This window comes from Magnolia sinica, chromosome 7 (genome assembly GCF_029962835.1).
Source record: "Magnolia sinica isolate HGM2019 chromosome 7, MsV1, whole genome shotgun sequence".
Classification (NCBI taxonomy): domain Eukaryota; kingdom Viridiplantae; phylum Streptophyta; class Magnoliopsida; order Magnoliales; family Magnoliaceae; genus Magnolia; species Magnolia sinica.
Window position 1 is genome coordinate 46973662 of NC_080579.1, and position 23203 is coordinate 46996864.

Here is a 23203-nt window from a genome sequence, read left to right on the forward strand (position 1 = left end):
TCTGAATCTTAATTGTCATCAATTCATCATCAATGGTGAACCCTTAACTAGATGAACAGAGAGAGACTCATGTTCATTGCAAATTGGGTGCAAAAGGAACAACGAATCTTAGAAGGAACTTTATATGCTAGGGGATCGAAGCAAAGGATAGGCGATGTTCATCCGATGAGATTTCTTGTCCCCTCTCACAACCCTCATGCTATATTTTTGACCCACTTCTACGAGACTGTTTAGCTACGATTCAGAGATCGTGATTCTATTTGGGGTAATGAAGAATTTAGGACCTACTGTTTTCTATCTTCCCATGCTCACTATTATGAGTGTGCGAAAGCGATCCTTGTACATCATGTACAACCTTGATAAAGATCGGTAAATACAACGCTTTAGAGGTCACATCAAAATATTTCTTTGAGGACACCATGGTGCTTAAAGGCTTCCTCAACTATTGGTATCCAATCACCAATTCCTTCCATCTCCCGACTGGTGAAGTTAGCGTTCCGCTATGGGATATTCACCGGACTACTAGTCTCCCACTGACAGGAAAATTCTTTGATGAATTCATGGCCACAAAAGAAGAACTTGCATACTTCTCTTCTCCTGGTTGAGAAGCTTCCATTTCAAAAACGACTACTGAACTTTTCAAGGAAATGTCCAAATTTCCAAACATCCACAAGATTTCCCCTCTCCAATGGCTCGCTCACTTCTCCAGTGGCCTTTGGTAAATTCTACTTAAACTTTCAATTGATCATTTTTTGTTATATATGTATTTATTGGATTCTTATCATATTCATCATACTTTTTGCACCTTTTGAAATTGCCAATCTAAAGATCTGATAAATTTATGCCAGAGAATGAGAGATCGTTTAGAATACAACACTCATGGCAAGCTTGCAGCTTTCTTAACTTATTGGCTGAGTATAATCATTCTCCCAAGCTCGTAGTGGGTTGATGTCATACAACTGACAGTATTTGTTGTTGTTGGAGTTATGGCAGAGGGTGATAAGTACTCACTCACTCCTCTTGTTCTGTGTTCTATATATAAGGCCCTTGGAGAGGTGGCAACCCATGTAAAGAGTCCTGCTATCAGGGCATCTTCCACTTATGCCCCTTGGCATTACCTCACTGGGTGGTTGGGTGTTTACTTCCCCTGGACTTTCAATGCCCCTGAGAAAGCATTTATAAATCCCTCATGTCTTCCTCTCTAATTCTTTCAAAAGAGGGCAATGACTAAAAGAATGTACAACTGGGTGATCAACAAGATTTCGACAACTGACAGCATTATCTTCTTCTAATTCTGCTTATCTCAGCACACAGAAGATAAAAACATGGTAGATACCAAGTCACTCTCATCAGAAGAGAGGGCATTCTATATTTCAATCTGATCTTGCAGTCTCCCGCTCAGGGAAGGAATAAAATTTTGGCAGGAGCCTTATTATCTTAGCTGATTTGCCTGACAATTTGGTTTTGATCAGATAGTTCCCGAAGATTGTGGCGATGTTACCTGAAGAATGAGAAGTTATGGCATGGGTCCATACAATTGGGCCATGGTCTGGAAACAACTGTTAGGTGGCTCGTCGAATCCACCTTTGTGATTCTCGGTTGCAACCATTTGGTTCGCGCATCATATGATTGGTCGAGATGGTGGTCTCACCAGTTTCATTTGGTTCATCAATGTCTACCGGTGGATCATCCAATATGGGTCCCTCCTTTGAAACTAAAGGGACGAAAATTCAATCATGGAGTTAGATACATGATTGAGAAAAGTCACGCCCCTTTCCCAGGTCAGCTCTGTCGAAGAATATCATTAGAGGAGCTGATCTGTGAGATAAAACTTGCCAATACTCTAGAAGGTGGATTGCTTATAGAATCCTTCAACATAAAGCACATTTTCAAAAAGAGGTAGGTTAAGAAGTTGTACATTACCTTGGCCTATTATTTTGTAATTGTTTCCATCTCCGAAAGTGATTGAGCCGCCATTTACTTTTTTTATATTCGTGAATATCGCCTTGTCACCTGTCATGTGTCTCGAACATCCACAATCTAGGTACCATCTTGAGTGGCTAATGGCATTGAAAGCTGTGTGGGCAACAAGACATGTAATCCCATTTCATTACTGTTCTAGGTTTAGGAGTATCTCTTGATTTTTGTTGTATTTGAGAGTTAGGATTTCTCTTTTTTCTATTAACTCCAATATCTTCTAAGTTGGATTTCAGAAGCTCTTTAAATAAGTCCACAATTTTTTCAGCTAAGGGTGATTTATTATTCCTTTAATGTTTATAACTGATGACATTATTATTTATTTTAGAGACTTAAAAAGAGTTTTGAGTTTTTGAAATCATTACGATTGAAATCTCTTAAAGTCTTACCTTTAGAGTTCGAGGATTCTCCTCTTACAAAGATAGGAGCAGAATCTTTAATATAACCAAGACCAGACTTGTCACCACATCGCCTTGATGAGGTTAACAAATTTTCAAATTTTTGGTCACCAAGGGCATATTTCCAAGTGTCCTTTGAACTCCGAAGGGAAGAAACTTCAAGTTTTAGTTTCTCATTTTCTGTTTTGAGTTTTTGTAATTCAGAATATTTTAAACATAAATATAATTTTTTTTTTTTCAAAACAATCGAAAAAATGAGATTTTTCTAAAACTGCTTTTTCAAGTTCTTCTTTTAGTTTAGCATATTTTTCTTTTTGAATTTTCAACTTGATAACAATTTTACAACTCTCTCAGTGTAGTGCATTGTAAGCATCTTGAAGATCGTCTTCATTATCATTTTTAGGATTACTTCTGAGATTTTCATAGTCAGATATATTACAGCTATTTGAAGAAGTGACTTCGGATATAGTCATAAAGGCTTTCACATCATTTGCATTTGCATTTTCTTGGTTTGATTCATCAGACTCAAAAATACTTTCAGAATCAGATGATTCATCCCAAGTAGCTATCTTACCCTTTCTTTTAGACTTATCCTTTTTAGGACATTTATTAGTCAAGTGCCCTTATTCATGACAGTTGAAACATTGACTGTCCTTTGTTTTAGATTTCCAAGAATTAGATTTTCCTTTTCTTTTCCTTTTCTTTAATCAGATGGTTTTTAAAAATCTGTTCTTTTCTTGTTTTTAAAAATTCTATAAAATTTGTTAGCTAACATTCCTATATCATCTTCATTTTCTTCAAAATCAGAATTAGTATTATTTTCTTTTGAAACAGATTTAAAAGATTTAAGAGTAATGGACTTAGCTTTAGGAGCCTTAAAAATTCAATTAATAAGTTTGAAGAGAACCAACTAACTCCTCAACCTTCATAATATCAGTATCCCTTATTTCTTATATAGCAGTAACCTTATAATTGAACCTATCAGGAAGTGATCGCAGTATTTTTTGTGTAAACCTGGCTTTCAGGGATTTCATCTCCTAGACCCCATATGTAATTTACTATGTCATTCAATTTCGTATAGAAGTCCATGAAAGTCTCATTTTCTTCCATATGAATTTCCTCAAATCTAGTTGTGAGGATTTTTATTTTTTATTTCTTAATAGCAGTTGTTCATTCATGTGTCATTTCAAAAATGTCCCATGCTTGCTTAGCTATATCGCATGAAATAATTCTTTTGAATTCATCAGGCGATAGAGCGCAAGTTATGACATTTAAGGCTTTAGCATTAGCACTGTTTTCACTTTTCTGACCAGCAGTCCATAAATAGAATGCAGTTTCTGATATAAATTTATTTACATCCTTGGCTACTACTTCAGTCATAGGAGGTTTCCATTTAGTCACAGTGGCTTGCCACACACTTTCATCTAAGGATTTTAGAAAAATCCTCATTCTGGCTTTTCAGTATGAATAATTAGAGCCATTAAAAGGAGGTGGCCTGGTAATAGATAAATTGTCAAAATTTGAAATAATAAAGCTCTGGATCTTAACTCAAGGAGGTTAATCCAAAAAAAAATAGAGCAACCCACTCTAATACCACTTGAAAAGGAGAGCTTAAAAAGTCCAAGGGGGGAGGGGGTGAATAGGACTGTGTAAATGCTATTGTGTAAATCTAGCACTCATAGAGTTGTCAAATTTTGTTATGTCAAACCATTTAGAATTTGTATCATGCTTTGAGTTGAAGTGATCAGGTTCGTACATTTTAAAGTTGTCCAGATCTTCGTCGAAGTTGCCTACATTTTCAAGATGAAGTGAAGATTATTGAAGCTCATAGTTTCAAGCTCAAATTCAAGAACTCAAGTTCAAGTTTGAAGTTCAAATACTGTATGCTATAGATTCAAGAACTCAAGCGTAACTCAAGCTCAAGTTCAAGAGATCGAACTCAAGCTTCACGTATCATAAGTAATTAAGATTCTGAAGCAAATGATATGTAAATTGTTCTAACTCACAAATAGGTATGGTTGACCCTAGATTGACCATAGGTTGAGTCACATTCATTGCATATGCTATGTGAGTCATTTTATATGTTTATAGGTCATTTTCTCGACTAGTCTTAGTCCTTGTTCGACTAGTCCAAGTACTGGCTCGACCAATTTAAGAGTTTTCTCAACCAGTCAAAGGTTTGATGCAAATTTTTAAAATTTTCTATTGGACTCTCGACCAGTCATGGAGACTGCTCGACCAGTTGAGTGAACAGTGCTTAACTAGTCGTGCAAGCTCGACTCAAAGTCCAGCAAACTTTTTTAGTCCCACTCGACCAGTCAAGTAAGCCACTCGACCAGTTGAGTAACGAACTTATCTTATCGTGCTAAAAAAATTTAAAATTTGGTTGGTCCTTCAACCAGTCGAACCGACCCTTAGACTAGTCGAGTGAATAGTATTTTCACCTATAAATAAGCATGAATTTCATATTTTTTTTCATTCATTCAAAGCTAAATCAAGACACCACTCTGAGAGATAAGTTTGTGAATTCATTAAGCTATATTGTGCTCATTTTAGATTCTCTTTAATTAGCTTTTGTAATTTGATTTTGTGATCTTTATTCCAATCTTACTTTAAGAAAGGATTTGTGTTTTCCTCTTTCTTGAGAACAAAATCAAATCAAGCTAGCCCAGGTTGATTTAATTAAAAATCATTTAGAACTAGAACCATTTCATCTGTGAGACTAGACATTGAACATCTTTGTCTACATCAGATTGGTTCTACCGGGCTTCTTCAAAATGAGAATTTCTAGATAAGTATCATTTACAATTCTGTGTATCTTTTTATGATTTTTGAGGTTGTGCTAGAAAAATCTCTTTTTGGTTTTGTCTGAGGTAATCTAGAAAATCTCAGAGTGTGGGGTTTTCGTAATTGTGTAAGCCCAACTAAAGACACAATTGTGAAGGTTTTAAGGTGAACCTTGGAAAACCTTTTTCAAAGTGAATGCTAATATCCTGAGGGAGTGGATATTAGGAGTGGAGTAATTGTGTGGCTATTTTCTAATAGTTGGTGTACACACGAACGAACCACTATTATTCTTAGAGTTGTGGTGGATGATTGAATGTGCTTATGTGTGTGAATGTTGTAATTTACTTTAAGCAATTGTGGTGAATGATGTAATTTATTTTATGCACTTGTGGGAATGTTGTAATACTTAGTTTATTTCCTTTGCTATTTCCTTTACCTCTTTATTGGTTTGGGTTTTTGATACTTACAAATGTTCTACTAAGGTTATCCTGCCATAAGCCTTTGGTTTTTGGTGTTAGGTTGTCCTTAGAACTAAGTTTGTAAACATTTGAGGTTGCTAACTACTTGTGCTTCTTTATTATTTGATTGTGCTATCATTCTTTCAATTCGACATTTAATTTTTAATTTTTCATAGTCCTATTCACCCCCCCCCCAGGAGGTTTAACTCAACCTTTTTACTATGTCAAATAATTGAATAAAGTGCTCAATAATAAATAAATCAAAGATCTCAATTGCCTAAGTATTGAAACGTTGATTTCAAATGATTCGTAGGATAACCTTCACCTAAAAGTTTAGGCAGGACAACCTTAATTCATGAATACTTTTTAAAATCAAAATCCCAAACTTTGAAAGAGTAAATAAAAATAAATATTACAATCATTCACCACTTCAACTGAAATGTAATACAATCATTCACCACATAAAAGATAAAAACATTCACTACATAACACAGAGAATTATAGTGGTTCGGTGTGTCAACAACTTTCTAAAATAGCCACACATACTCCACTCCCAAAATTACTCTCCACATAATCTTGGCTTTCACGATGAAAAATGTTTTCTCAGGGTCACCTTAAAACCTGATATACTTGTGATTTTACACGGCTATTACAATCAAACCCCTCACTGATATTTTCACGCTATCTCAGGCAAAACCTACACTGAGATTTTCTGGCTATCTCAGAAAAACCAAAATAAGAATTGAAGGCATACTTATCTTCATCGTAGAAGAAGTTGTAGCTAAAGAACCTCTTTTTTTTATTGCTGATTATTCAATGTTCGGTCAAATAGAAAAGGCTCAGGGTTCTATTGATTTTAATTAAGTTCAAACCAATGGCTACTTGAGTTAATTCTCTTAAATCTCAAAAGAAGAGTAATATTCATTCTCTTTAGAATCAAAATGACAGAATCTAAGATTAAGGGAATTAAACAAAAGCTATAAAAATAATTTATAAATACCGTTCAATAGCTTGCTAATAACTTGACATTCTTTCTTTCTTGTAGAAGAATTTTGATGATAATAATTGATATTTTGAATTGAGAGAGAACTTCAATTTATAGGTAAAGAAGTTGAATCTTCGACTGGCCCAAGGCAGTCTTTGACTAGCCCGAGCACCGGATTTTGTTCAACAGATTTTTAGATTTGAGCGGGATAAGATTTATCTAATCTTCAACTAGTCGGAGGCCTAGTTCGACTAGTCGAAGAGCTCTGTTCGACTAGTCGAAGGTGGTCTTCGACTGGTCAAAGTGTCATGCCCCAACCTCGGAAACTGGACTCACAAAACTCCCAATCCCTGAATCCTACGCCGACAGCCTCCGTAATACCCCATTCTCAGCTCCCAGCGTCCATTCGCTAGGTTCCGATCCTGGGATGCTAGGAGGAGGATTTTCAACATCAGTTTGATTCGTAGTAAGCACAACCAAAGGCATAACCCACAAACAACAACCAAAAACTCCATCACATTTTCACTATGATCTAAAACTTTACAAGTACAATGAGCATAAAGGGAAATACAATGATAATGGACAAAAAGCTCCAAGCTGATCTGATATGCGCTCCTTCCTCAGCGCTGCTGCGATCCAACGTCACCTGCACACAACGGTCGTGCATAAGCTTATGGAAAGCTTAGAGGGTGGTGTAAGTGTGTGCGTAAGGTAGTAATACAATATGCAGTATCAGAATAATGCGAAATATGCTGATGAATCTATGAATGCTATTAGCCGTACCAAGGTAATGCGGTGCAAGGCATGAATTATGTCGGCCATATATACCAGGGCCATGCAGTGCGAAATGCAACTCAAGCATACGAATCCCCATCTAAGTTCACATATCAATATAACTCAACTCTGGAATATAACTGGGGTCTAGTACACTCCATGCCAGATTGTCACCCCATCGCGCGCAATAAGGTGAGTGAAAAAGACCTCACTATCTGCCTGCCAATATCGGACTCAGCTCGTCGATAGCGGACCCATTCCTCGAGCTGGTCAAAGCCAGCCTAGCTTTGCCCCCTTCTCTCGGGCGGGTAAGGCCGCACCCCCTTCCAACCGACCACGACACAGTGGAAAGCACGATCATCTGGTAATCGGCACTCGGCGTTCCTGCACCCACTCGGTCTAGACATTGGAGAAACCTCTTGGTACCATAAGGGTTTAGGGACTTTCACTTAGGGATATCTATAGCACCCCATGTGGAACGAAATTTTTGGTATCCAATCATGCCAACCATGATATGCCTGTGGGGGCTATGACCCTGATGTCGCTAGGGCGTACAGTAACCATATCACACAATTCGAATGCATGAATCACACTATCCAGTCATGCGACAATCCTGTGCATATCGTGCGCTCATATAGGGCAACACCGCCTATCTGGGAGCCCCTAAATAATTTGCCCGAAGGCATATGCTATGATCAGTCACTTCTCATATCAAGCATACATATGATGCGTATGATCATGAATCATGGAACTATATTAAACATGTTATATGATGATGGACGTTGTTCATAACGAAGATAGGCTTAGACGGCCTACAAGTATGGGCCTAACAATGGGCCTTAGGGAGAATTATAATGTGGACATTTAACCAACATTATTCTTACAATGTGGACGTCAAACCAACATTGCTCCCAAGGCATGGCCCGCCATAAACATTATTACCTGCATTATAGTGAAATCACATATTACATCGAGTGCACCTTCCTCGCTTTGAGCCTTATGTGCATCCCATTAGGCCTTGACCCATGGGCCTCCAATACATCAAATGGGCCTCATAACATGGGCCTCATATATATCAAGGTGGCCATTAATAGATGGGCCATAACTACATCAAGATGGGCCTTATAAATATCAAGGTGGGCCTTAACAACGGGCCACCAATACATCAAGGTAGGCCTCCTCCAATGGGCCTTATATACATTATAGTGGGCCCTCATATGGCAAGTGGGCCACATCACATGGGTTATATGTACATCAAGTGGGCCACACCGAACTATAAGTGGTGACAATGATTTCCACCATTAAAAAAAATTCCCTAGGCCCACCATAACATTCATTTCTCATCTAATCTGATCATAAGGTCAAACAGACCCGAATTAAGAGGGAAAACAAATTTCATGTTGATCCAAAATCCTATGATACCAAGGGATTTCAATGGTAGGCGTTCAATGCTCATGGTGTCGTGTGGTCCACTTGATAAATAGATCTGCCTTATTTGTAGTCTCAAACCTTAAAATGGGCTTTTAAAAGGGTTGGACGGCTTGGGATGCAACACATGCATCATGGTGGGCCCCACCGTCCAAACAGTGGGCGGTGTGGATACGTACATCACGCTGCACCCCACGCTACACCCCATGCTGCACAGACGCAGCCGTGTATAGGGGCGGGTGAGAGTAGATAAAACACTTACTTCATGGTGGGGTCCACACGTGTGGCCCACCATAATGTGTATGTGCCATCCAAGCCATTGATAAGGTCCGACAGACCTGGCTGAATAGGAAAAAAAAATTTCATATTGATTTAAAACTTCTGTGGACCCAAAAAATGGGTTTCAATGGCAGACGGTTCAACCCCACTGTTTCTTATGATGTGGGCCACCTGAGCTTTGGATGTGACTGATCTTTAGAGGGGGCCCACTTCAGGAAGTGGCCCACCCAATGAACGGTGTGGATAATCAACATACATCATGGTGGGGCCCACGACTGGACCGTGGTCCCTAGCCCGTCCGCCCATAGCGCAGGACGCCTGCGCGTCCTCTGGTGGGGTCAACGGCAGTAGCAGGCATTGCTGCCTTGTTTATTTATTTATTTATTTTCTTTGAAAATCCTGTTTTCCTGCGGTTTTCCTCATGTGGGGCCAGCATTAGGTGAATCAATCCCGTCCAATGGCCCACCATGGCTCAAGACAAGCAAAACAAGCCCAATATTGAGCATATTTCAGTGTATAGAAACATTGGAGGGTGTTTCAACTATAAATACGCCGTTTGCTATGCTATGGCCTGCCTGAAAGTCAGATTGGCCCCATTTTTTCGGCTTAACGCCTAAAATAATCTGAAGAATGAAATGGACGGCTTGGATTAAAACTATACATCAAGGTGGGGCCTACATAGACAGCCCTCCAAAAAGCTTTGAAAATAAAGCTAAAATTTGTGTTTTCCATTGACGTCCAGCGTCCTTGGACGCTGGATGGTCTGGGCAACCCAAGTACATAAGGTGGGCCCTGCTGAGGTGGGCCACCAAATGGAGGATGGTGTGAACACAACATATATAAAGTGGGCCCCTCTAATAGATGGCTTGGATAAAATACATGCCTTATGGTGGGGTCCATCTGGGTGGACCACAAGGCCATTTCATCATAAAAGAGAGAGAGAGAGAGAGAGAGAGAGAAAGAAAGAGAGAGATTGAGAGACATATGATGATGGAGGGACCCTGACATTATGGGCCCTCCTTGCAATCAATCATACATCAAGCGGGTCCCATAACACGTGGGCCCAACAAATCAAAGATCAATGGTGGAGATCCCTTCTCCACCAAAATGGAAGGTCTAGATGACCTTTAGCCATGTAAAGAAAATAAACATCATGATGGGGTCTATGGAGAATGGCCCCATCATGAAATGATCATGTGGAACAAGGTGGGCCATCGGCCACACCTAGGGTTCAAAGTGAGATCCATACCATCAATCAGTAGGTCTCACTTGGCCCTTCATCAAAAAAAGAAATCTAGGCCTAATAGAAGCACCCACCATTTGATCTTCTTGCTCCCTTGGCTTCCTTTGCTCCATAGCTTTGATCCCAATGGAGGAGATGGGGTTTGGATGGTTGAGATGAGAGATGAGAGGGTAGGAAAGTGGGCCACACTTGTTGCTTAAGAGGGCTTGGAGAGGCTTGGACGTGTGAATTTTCTCTTGCTTGGGAAAGTGAGTTTGAGAATGAGAAAAAGAGTGTTGTAGAGAGAGAGAGAGAGATGTGATAGAGTGATGGATGGGAGAGAGAGGGATGGGTGTGTAAGAGACTTTTTGACTTTTGTGGTAAATGGTGTAAGAAAGGTATGAGTTTGTAAGAAACTTTTGACTTTAGGGGTTACTTGAGGAAGGGTGAGAGGTGATGTGTACTTGACATGTACTTCACATGATGGGATTGATTGGTTGATTGATTGATGTGATATATTATAGAAATTCTCTCTAAATTAGCACCCGCGGCGTTTTCCTCGCACCAAATGCTAGCCCACATCTCTTGGCCAGAGTATCTGATCGGCGCGCGAGACATGGCATCCTAACCGCGGCGACGACGCGGTCGTAAGGGTTCAAGTTTCGGGTTGAGTCAATTCAGGTTGACAACGTGTGACTCAAGGTCACACGTAAATACCGGTTAAGGGTCGAAGGTTACCGAAATTCGACCGGAAAGACCGCGAAAGCCTACGGAATGGTACGGTCTAGGATACGGGTCTTACAGCTCTCCCCTCCTAATAAAAATTTCGTCCTCAAAATTTGTACAATCATCGCAACTAGTCATAACTCATGAGGAAGGAGAAACATAACATCATCATATAAAATCAGAGATAACATACAAAATATAACACATAATCAATCATCAAAGAGATGGAGATAACGCTCTCGAATATCAGCCTCGCACTCCCAAGAAGCCTCCTCGACAGAATGGTGATCCCACTGAACCTTCACCAATAAAATGACTTTGGTCCGGAGGACCTGCTCCTTCCGATCAAGGATACGGACTGGCTGCTCAATATAAGAAACGTCCTCACGAACCTCTAATGACTACCAATCAATAACAGGAACGATGTCTGACCCACACTTCCTCAACATGAAAACATGAAAAACGTTGTAGACGGCAGACAACTGAGATGGCAAGGCAAGCCGATAGGCCACGGTGCCAACGCGCCCAGTGATCTCAAAAGGTCTTATGAATCTCGGGGCAAGCTTGCCCTTCGCTCCAAATCAAACTACGCCCTTCATGGGTGAGACCTTGAGATACACATGGTCCCCTACATCAAACTCCAAGGGACGAAGCCGATGATCAGTAAAACTCTTCTGTCGGCTCTGAGCTGTGCGCATCCTCTGCCTGATTATATCAATAGCCTCTGACGTCTCCTGTACAAGCTCGGGACCTAGGAGACGGCGCTCTCCAACCTCGGTCCAACAACTCGGTGATCTGCATGGTCTGCCATATAATGCCTTAAAAGGAGTCATGCCGATGGTCACCTGATAGCTGTTATTGTATGTGAACTCAGCCAATCGCAGATGCTCATCTCAACTACCCCCGAATCAATCGCACAGGCTCGAAGCATATCCTCAAGGGTCTGGTTAACCCTCTCGGTCTGGCCATCGGTCTGCGGATGGTACAGGGTGCTAAGCTATAAATCAGTCCCCATCGCTCTCTAGAAGCTCCCACAAAACTGAGACATGAACCTCGAGTCTCGGTCAAAAATGATCGAGACTGAAACACCATGCAGTCTCACAATCTCCTCGATGAATAACCTCACAAGCTGGTCCAAAGGCCAAGTCATACGAATCAGAAGAAAATGCGCCGACTTCGTCAGACGATTCACAACAACCTAGATGGCGTCATGACTACGTTGAGTCCTCGGCAAGCCTATAATAAAATCTATCGACACGTGCTCCCACTTCCACATCGGGACACTCAACCACTGCAATAGACCAGGAGGTCTCTGATGGTCGGCCTTGACACGCTTGCACGTGTCACACTCAGCCATAAAATTGGCGACCTGGCGCTTCATCCCCACCCAAAAATACTATCGACTCATGTCACGGTACATCTTCGTCGAGCCAGGATGGATAGAAAACCGCGATCGATGTGCCTTGGTCATAAGATCTCTGCGCAACTCAAGAATATCTGGGACACATAACCGGCCTCTAAAGAGAAGTCCACCGTTAGAACAAATCTGTTAATCTGTCTGACTCTTAGATGCTGCCTCTGCTCGGTAATCCTGTAACAACTCGTCTGCCTGCTGAGCCTCGATCACCCTTGCGACAAGAGAGGGTTGAATCGATAGGCTCGATAACTGCACGATAGAAGACTGCAGACCGAACTCAAAATCATACTCTGCTACATCTTCGAGCATCCTTGACTCCTAAATCATCATATGCGCCACCAGGCCTCGTGGCTGACGGCTGAGGGCATCTGCCACCACGTTCGCCTTACCTGGGTGGTACTGGAGATCGAAATCATAGTCCTTCAGGAGCTCCATCTAGCGCCTCTGCCTCATGTTCAACGCAGACTGTGAGAATAGGTACTTCAAGCTCTTGTGGTCAGAAAAGAGCTCGAACATAACCTCGTAGAGATAGTGTCTCCACACCTTCAGTGCAAAGACAACTGCAGCCAACTCTAAATCATGCATGGGGTAGTTCAGCACATGGACCTTAAGCTGACGAGACACGAAGGCCACTGGTCTCTCGTGCTGCATCAGAACAACACCCAAACCAATATGCGAGGCATCGGTAAATACAATAAATCCATCACTCCCAGAGGGAAGAGTGAGGACAGGAGCGCACGTGAGGCTGTCCTTCAACTCCCTAAATGCTCGCTCACAGGCGTCGCTCCAAATAAACTCCACACCCTTCCGAGTTAACCTGGTCAGCGGGGCTGCAATACGAGAGAAGCCCTCAATAAAATGTCGGTAGTAGCCCGCCAAACCAAGAAAACTGTGGATCTCAGACGCGTTCATGGGCTGGCCCCATTGACGCACTGCCTCAACCTTCAAGGGGTCCACTGCGACACCCTCCCTCGTCACCACGTGACCGAGGAACTTTACCTCCTCTTGCTAAAACTCACACTTCTCCAGCTTTACATACAGCTGGTGTACGCGGAGGGTCTACAACGTAACCTCCAGATGCTGCTCGTGTTCCTCACGGGTCTTCGAATAAATCAGAATGTCGTCGATGAAGACTACAACAAACTAATCGAGATGCAGATAGAAGACCTCGTTCATCAACTGCATGAAGACCGCGGGTGCATTGGTCAATCTGAAGGACATGACCTGAAACTCAAAATGACCATAACGCGTCTTGAAAGTCATCTTCGGAATGTCCTCCTCTCCGATCCGAATCTGATGATAACCGGAATGCAAGTCAATCTTCGAAAAGAACTGTGCACCCTGCAGCTAATCAAACAAATCATCAATCCTCGGGAAAGGATACTTGTTCTTGATCGTGACTTTGTTGAGCTCGCGGTTTTCTACGCAGAGCCTCAACAAGTCATCCTTCTTCTTCACGAAGAGTACCGGCGCTCCCCACGGCGAACTGCTCAGATGGATAAAGCCCAACTCGCGCAACTCGTCCAACTGCTTCTACAGTTCCCGCAACTCCAATGGTGCCATACGATACAGGGCCTTCGAAATAGGCGCGGTACCGGGCACGAGATCAGTCTGAAACTTGGTGAATCGGTGAGGTGGTAACTTAGAATCTCCTGAAACACATCGAAAAAATTACAAACAATCAGCAACTGATCAAAACAAGCGGCAACAGGCTCCTCAACGGCGCAGGACATCAAGCAAGATAATGGCTCTCCCTGGGGCTCTGCAACGAACTGAAACTACGGCAAGCCTGGTATACAGAATGTGACTGTCCTTGCGGAGCAGTCCAAGATGGCGTTGTACTCAGCAAGTCAATCCATGCCCAAGATGACGTCGAAATCTGACTTCGGCAGCATGTACAAGTCAGCGGGCAAGAAAATCTCTCCCACTAGCACGGGGTAAGATGAATAAAAGTGGCCTAATACTGTAGTCTTCTCCAAGGGCATCGATACGGCCAACCCCTCTCGAGTAGACTCTGTCGGTAATCTAGTTGAACGACAGAATCCCTTGGACATAAATGAATGCGAAGCACCGAAATCAAACAAAACTCGAGCAATGCATGCAGATACTAAAAGTATACCCTCAACGACCCCTCCAGATGACTGAGGATCCTGCTGGGCCACGTAGAATCTAGCTTGAGCCGGCTGCAGAGGTGCCTATCCCCTCTGAGCGTGCTGCTGCTTCTGTTGCTAAGGTGGTCGAAATTACTGCCTCTACTACAGCGGCCTCGGAGGCTGGTACTGATGCTACTACTAAGGTGGCCTTGATGGTGGGGGCTATTGTCGCTGCTGGTGTGGGGGTCTCTACTGCTGCTGTGGACCTCTCTACTGCTGCTGCTGCTGCTGGGGGCGAGGACACTCCCACATATGGTGCCCCGTTGCACCGCACCTAAAACAAGAGCCGGTGAACTGCCTCAGAGGTGGTACTGGAGGTGCTGCTAGCGCTCGGAAGGCTAGGCGACCTATGCGCCTCTGCTATGGTCGACCCTGCTAGGTATCACTGGAAGGAGCCTGCCTCTTCCGGTCTCTCCTCTGACCGCGATCAGACTGAGAACCGGCCCACTCAGCCTCAAAAATCTGGGCCTTCCATACCACCCCCTCAAAAGTCGGGAGCTCATGCCCAATAACACTGCCTCGAAGATCGTAACATAAACCATCCTCGAATCGGCGGACTCTCTGCTCCTCATCATCTACCAAGTATGGTGCAATATAGACAGCGCTACAAAATGAGCGGCATACTGAGCCACCGTCATATCACCCTACACCAAGGCCTCGAACTCCAACGCCCGCTGTCGTCAGATGTGATTGGGAAAATACTGTCTGTCAAACTGATCTACAAAATCCTCCCAAGTTCACAAAAAATTGGTGCCTACTGCTTAGGAGACTGATGTCCACCAATGCTCAGCCTCACCATGGAGGAGAAATACTACTAATCGGACTCACCGCTCGGTCGTACATCCCATCGTATCAAATATCTTCTCCACATCGGTGCGCCATCTCTCCTCTACCGTCAGGTCTGGCTCACCCTAGAAACGCGGGGGATCAAGCTGTCAAAACTCTCGAAGGAGGGCACTCGCGCGCTCCTGCTCTGCCTGGGCCGGTGAAACAACGGGGTGTCTGCCATGCCCTTGAAGTGCAGCCGTCACAGCCTGCAACATCTACTGTAACTGGGAGGCACTCACGGATATAGTCAGATCCGCACCGGTCTCTGATATATGAGTGGCATCCTCGAGCTGGGCAGTAGGAATCTCCAGTGGTGGAGTGGGGATCGTAGGTGGTAGGGCGGGAGCCGCAGGTGGTGGAGCTGGAGTCTCAGGTGGTGGTGCGGGAGTCGATCAGGTCACTCTCCTGCGCAGCATGTCCTATAGGAAAGAGCGAAGGCGCCTATCAACTTTGAAAACTCTCGAAGGCACGCTCGTTAAGGGTCTGTAATAAAAAATCACTAGGCTATCCGAACTTAGGACTTAATCATTCATGCAGACATATAATGTTGTTCTTGGTTATTCCCGAGTTATACTCTGATACCAACTTCTGTCACGCCCCAAACTGGGAAATCGGGCTGACAAAATTCTCGATCACTGAATCAGCGCTGACAGCCTCCGTAGTACCCCATTCTTGGCTCCCAGCACCCATGCACCAGGTTCCGATCCTGGGATGCTATGAGGAGGATTTTCAACATCAGTTTGATTCGTAATAAGCACAACCAAAGGCATAACCCACAAACAACAACCAAAAACACCATCACATTTCCACTATGATAAACAAAAACTTTACAAGTACAATGAGCATAAAGGGAAATACAATGATAATGGATAAAAAGCTCCAAGCTGATCTGATATGTGCTCCTTCCTCAGCGCAGCTGTGATCCAACGTCACCTGCACACAACGGTCGTGCATAAGCTTATGGAAAGCTTAAAGGGTGGTGTAAGTGTGTGCATAAGGTAGTAATACAATTATGTAGTATCAGAATAATGCGAAATATGCTGATGATTCTATGAATGCTATTAGTCGTACCAAGGCCATGCGGTGCAAGGCATGAATGATGTCGGCCATACCAGGGTCATGCGGTGTGAAATGCAACTCAAGCATGTGAATCCTCATCTAAGTTCACATATCAATATAACTCAACTCTAGAATATAATTGGGGTCTAGTACACTCTAAGCCAGATTGTCGCTCCATCGCGCATAATAAGGTGAGTGGAAAAGACCTCACTATTCACCTGCCAATATCGGACTCGGCTCTTCGATAGCGGACCCATTCCTCGAGCTGGTCAAAGTCAGCCTAGCTTTGCCCCCTCCTCTCAGGCGGGTAAGGCCGAACCCCCTTCCAACCGACCACAATACAATGGAAAGCGCGGCCATCTGGTAATCGACACTCGGCACTCCTACACCCACTCGGTCTAGACGTTGAAGCAACCTCTTAGTACCATAAGGGTTTAGGGACTTTCACCCAAGGATATTTATAGCACCCCATGTGGAACGAAATTTCTGGTATCCAATCCTGCCAACCACGATACACCTGTGGGGGCTACGGCCCTGATGTCGCTAGGGCATACAGTAACTATATCACACAATGTGAATGCATGAATCACATTATCCAGTCATGCGGTAATCCTGTGTGTATCGTGCGCTCATGTAGGGCAACACCACCAATCCAGGAGCCCTTAAATAGTTTGCCCGAAGGCATATGCTATGATCAGTCACTTCTCATATCAAGCATACATATGATGCGTATGATCATGAATCATGGAACTATACTAAACATGTTATATGGTGATGGACAATGTTCATAACAAAGATGGGCCTAGAAGGCCTACAAGTATGGGCCTAACAATGGGCCCTAGGGAGAATTATAATGCTGACATTTAACCAACATTATTCTTACAATGTGGATGTCAAACCAACATTGCTCCCAAGGCATGGCCCGCCATAAACATCATTACCTGCATTATACTGAAATCACACATTACATCAGGTGCACCTTCCTCGCATTGAGCCTTATGTACATCCCATTGGGCCTCGACCCATGGGCCTCCAAGACATCAAACGGGCCTCATAAGATGGGCCTCATATATATCAAGGTGGCCCTCAACGGATGGGCCATAACTACATCAAGATGGGCCTCCTCAAATGGGCCTTATAAATATCAAGGTGGGCCTCAAAAACGGGCCACCAATACATTAAGGTAGGCCTCCTCCAATGGGCCTTATATAAATTACAGTGGGCCCTCATATGGTAAGTGGGCCACATCATATGGGCTATATGTACATCAAGTGGGCCACACCAATAGGCCTCATGCATATCAAGTGGGCCACACCGAACTATAAGTGGTGACAATGATTTCCACCATTAAAAAAATTCCCTAGGTCCACCAGAACATTCATTTCTCATCTAATCTGATCATAAGGTCACATGGACCCGAATTAAGAGGGAAAATAGATTTCATGTTGATCCAGAATTCCTATGATACCAAAGGATTTCAATGGTAGGCGTTTAATGCTCACGGTGTCGTGTGGTCCACTTGATAAATAGATCTGCCTTATTTGTAGTCTCAAGCCTTAAAATGTGCTTTTAAAAGGGTTGGATGGCTTGGGATGCAACACATGCATCATGGTGGGCCCCACCGTCTATACAGTGGGCGGTGTGGATACATACATCACGCTGCACCACACATTACACCCCATGCTGCACGGACGCAGCCATGTATAGGGGCGGGCAGGAGTAGATAAAACACTTACTTCATGGTGTGGTCCACACGTGTGGCCCACCATAATGTGTATGTGCCATCCAAGCCATTGATAAGGTCCAACAGACCTGGCTGAATAGGAAAAACAAATTTCATATTGATTTAAAACTTCTGTGGACCCAAAAAATGGGTTTTAATGGCAGATGGTTCAACCCCACTGTTTCCTATGATGTAGGCCACCTGAGCTTTGGATGTGACTAATCTTTAGAGGGGGCCCACTTCAGGAAGTGGCCTACCCAATGAACGGTGTGGATAATCAGTATACGTCATGGTGGGGCCCATGACTGGACCGTGGTCCTTGGCCCATCCGCCCACAGTGCAAGATGCCTGCACATCCTCTGGTGGGGTCAGTGGCAGCAGCAGGCGCTGCTGCCTTATTTATTTATTTATTTATGTTCTTTGAAAATCCCATTTTCCTGTGATTTTCCTCATTTGGGGCCCGCATTAGGCCAATCCATCCCGTCCAATGGCCCCCCATGGATCAAGACAAGCAAAACAAGCCAAATATTGAGCATATTTTAGTGTATAGAAACATTGGAGAGTGTTTCAATGATAAATACGTTGTTTGTTATGCTATGGCCCACCTGAAAGTTAGATTGGCCCCATTTTTTTCGGCTCAACACCTAAAATAATCTGGAGAATGAAATGGACAACTTGGATTAGAACTATACATCAAGGTGGGGCCTACATAGACAGCCCTCCCAAAAGCTTTAAAAACATAGCTAAAATTTGTGTTTTCCATTGACGTCCAGCGTCCCTGGACGCTGGACGGTCTGGGCAACCCACGTACATAAGGTGGGCCTTGCTGAGGTGGGCCACTAAATGGAGGATGGTGTGAACACAACATATATAAAGTGGGCCCCACCAATAGATGGCTTGGATAAAATACATGCCTTATGGTGGGGTCTATTCTGGTGGACCACAAGGCCATTTCATCATAAAAAAGAGAGAGAGAGATCGAGAGACACGTGATGATGGAGGGACCCCGACACTATGGGCCCTCCTTGCAATCAATCATACATCAAGTGGGTCCTACAACACGTGGGCCCAGCAAATCAAAGATTAACGGTGGAGATCCCTTCTCCACCAAAATGGAAGGTCTAGATGACCTTTAGCCATACAAAGAAAATAAACATCATGATGGGGTCCATGGAGAATGGCCCCATCATGGAATGATCATGTGGAACAAGGTGGGCCATCAGCTACACCTAGGGTCCAAAGTGAGATCCATACCATCAATCGGTAGGTCTCACTTGGCCCTTCATAAAAAAAAAAGAAATCTAGGCCTAATAGAAGCACCCACCATTCGATCTTCTTGCTCCCTTGGCTTCCTTTGCTCCTTAGCTTTAATCTCAACTGAGGAGATGGGGTTTGGATGGTTGAGATGGGAGATGAGAGGGTAGGAAAGTGGGCCACACTTGTTGCTTGGGAGGGCTTGGAGAGGCTTGGACATATGAATTTTCTCTTGCTTGGGAAAGTGAGTTTGAGAATGAGAGAAAGAGTGTTATAAAGAGAGAGGGAGATGTGATAGAGTGATGGATGGGAGAGAGAGGGATGGGTGTGTAAGAGACTTTTTAACTTTTGTGGTAAATGGTGTAAGAAAGGTATGGGTTTGTAAGAAACTTTTGACTTTAGGGGTTGCTTGAGGAAGGGTGAGAGGTGATGTGTACTTGACATGTACTTGACATGATGGGATTGATTGGTTGATTGATTAATGTGACATATTATAGAGATTCTCTCAGAATTCGCATGCGCGGCGTTTTCCTTGCACCGAACGTTAGCCCACATCTCCTGGCCAGAGTAACGGATCGGCGTGCGAGACACGACATCGGAACTGCGGTGACGACATGGTCGTAAGGGTACAAGTTTTGGGTTGAGTCAGTTCAGGTTGACGGCGTGTGACTCAGGGTCGCGCTCAAATACCGATTAAGGGTGGAAGGTTGCCGAAATTCAACCAGGAAGACTGCGGAAGCCTACGGATCGGTACGGTCTAGGATACGGGTCTTACACACAGATCCCAATATTTGAACCATTTTAGTTGCTGGACTTCTAGCCGAAATTCCTTGGGCTGGTCAAAGGTCCTCCTTCGACTGGTCGAATTTGCAACAAAAAATCCATTTTGCTTCGATTTGAACTTGGACTGACTAAGAAAACTTAAACTAATTGAACCAAAACTTATGTTGGTCAAATTCCAAGTAAACATAAGTGTAAAAACTCAATTTAAATATTTTTTTAAAGCACCAAAACCTAAGGTCTTTCTAGGGTTTTATATTACCCGAAATGTGAAATAATTGAACTTCTTTGGCTTGAACTTGATTAGTAACTTCATCTTATCATTAGAGCTTGATCTTTTACTAGAACATCAGTTGATCTTAAGTTTGATCTTCTCTTGATCTTGGACCAAACTTGAACTTAATCTTCTCTTGATCTTGGACTAGACTTGAAGATTTCTTGACAAATTGTTTTGACTATGCAAAATTTAACAACTAAAGCATGCTTTAATCATTTTAGCACTTACAAAGAGGCATGATTGCCACTTGGGATGAATCATCAGAATCTGAATCTAATTCAGAAAGTGATGAAGTAGACCAAGAAACTGTGAGAGATCAAATAGCTTTTATGACTATTACCAGAATCACTCCGTCAGATGAATATGAAAATTCTAATTATGAAACTCTTGAAAATGAATTTTGAAAATGATGATGATCTCCAAGTAGCATATGATGCCCTATTTAAAGAAAGTTGTAAGATTGCAACTAAACTAAAAATTCAAAAAGAAAAATGTGCTAGCTTCAATTAGAACATGAAAAAGCCATTTTGGAAAGATATCAATTTTCTGATTACTTTGAAAAACCAAAATTATATTTGAACTTAAAAAATTCTGAAATTCAAAATCTCAAATCTAAAAATGAGAATATAAAAACAAAAGTTTCTTCCCTTAAGACTTCAAAAGATACTTGGATATATACTTAAGGAAATCAGAAACTTGAAAAATTATTAAGTGCATCTCGCCGAAGTGGTGACAAATCTGGCTTGGGTTATATAAAAAGTCGAACAAAAAAAATATAAAAACTCTACTCCAATATTTGTAAAAGGAGAATATTCAAAAGGAGAAACTTTAAAAGAAGTAAACAAGAATGTAAAATATTTAAAAAAAAATTCTAATATAAAAACTAATGCCAACTACCACAAATATCAAAGGAGAAATAATAATCCTCCTCTAGCCGATAAGATAGTGGACTTGCTTAAAGAGCTCTTGAAATCCAACTCTGGAAATAACAGAGTAAGTATAAACAAGAAAAACTCTTACTCTCAAACACAACATATAGTAAGAGATCCTCCTAAACTTATAACCATAATGAATGTGTTCCAAAGTTTAAGTGTCTTGTCATCTACACAACTTTCAAAGAAGTAGCCATTCAAGATGGTGCCTAGATAGTGGATGTTCTATACATGTAACAGGTGATAAGGCGATTCTATCAGACATCAATCAAATCGATGGCGGCTCAGTTACTTTTGGAGATGGTAGCAACTGCGAAATCATCGAAAGAGATAATGTAAAACTTCCCAATCTACCTATCTTTGAAAATGTATTATATGTTAAAGGATTAAAACATAATTTGTTAAGCATATCTCAAATCTATGATAATGATCATAGTGTAAAATTTTCAGATCACGGATGTGAGATAATTAACAATCAAGGTCATATAATATTAAATGGTTGCAGGACCTCTAAAAATTGCTATATCATTGATGACCCTTGCTCAATAAAATATTCTTGTTACATGGTCCAAACAGACGAAACTGAACTTTGGCATCAATGTCTTGGACATGTAAACTATAGAGACCTATATAAATTAAGTAAGAGAGATCATCTTCAAGGTTTACTCAAACTAAAAAAATAGAGAAGAAAGTATGTGGTGCATGTCAAATAGGCAAACAAATCAGGAGTAGTCACAAAAAGGTGAACTCCTTGGCTACAACAAGACCTCTTGAATTACTCCATATGGACTTAGTTGGACTACCTCGAATGAAGAGTAGAGCTGGAAAGAAATACTTTCTAGTTGTAGTAGATGACTACACTAGATATTCATGGGTAGCCTTCTTAAGAGAAAGGTCAGATGCTTTTGATGAAGTAAAAAAGTTAATTAAACACATATAGATTGAAAAAGAACTGTCTGTCATCAGAATAAGAAGTGACCATGGTACTGAATTTGAAAATAGCAATTTTGAGAAGTATTATAATGACCATGGAATATTACATGAATTTTCTGCTCTTAAAACTCCTCAACAAAATGGAGTTGCTGAGAGGAAAAATAGAGTTCTACAAGAAATGACGAGTGTTATGCTAAATAGCTTAAAATTAGCTAAAATTTTATAGGCTGAAGTTGTTAATACCGCCTGCTACATTATTAATCATGTGTATATAAGAGTAGGTAAAAATAAACATCTTATGAACTTTGGTTTGATAAAAAACCTTCTGTGAAATATTTTTATACCTTTGGAAGTAAGTCTTCATTTTACGAGATCGGGAACATTGGGAAAGTTTGAAGATAAAAGCGACTAGGGTAGATTTTTAGGATACGCTCTAAAAAGTAAAGCATATTTGAAATTGTGGTAATGATCACTTTAATTGAAGTTGGAATATGCCAATATGTCCTAAAGGGGGGTGAATAGGACTTTTTAGTATTTTATGACAATTTAAAATCCTATCACTCTAATCCTAAACGTAAGCATGCATTATGATTACTACAGAGCAACCCTACTGCCTTCCAAGCCTACTAGAGGATCCAATCATAAAACTATTTGAGAGAATACAAATCAGTTTATGATGGATGTGACTGTGTGTGTGAGGTGTGATCTCAGATAATCAAGTATGAAAATATTAAAGAAAAACTCATAAGTAAGGGAAAGCAATAGCAATCACAAACATGGTCATTTTTATAGTGGTTTGACTACTTATCTACT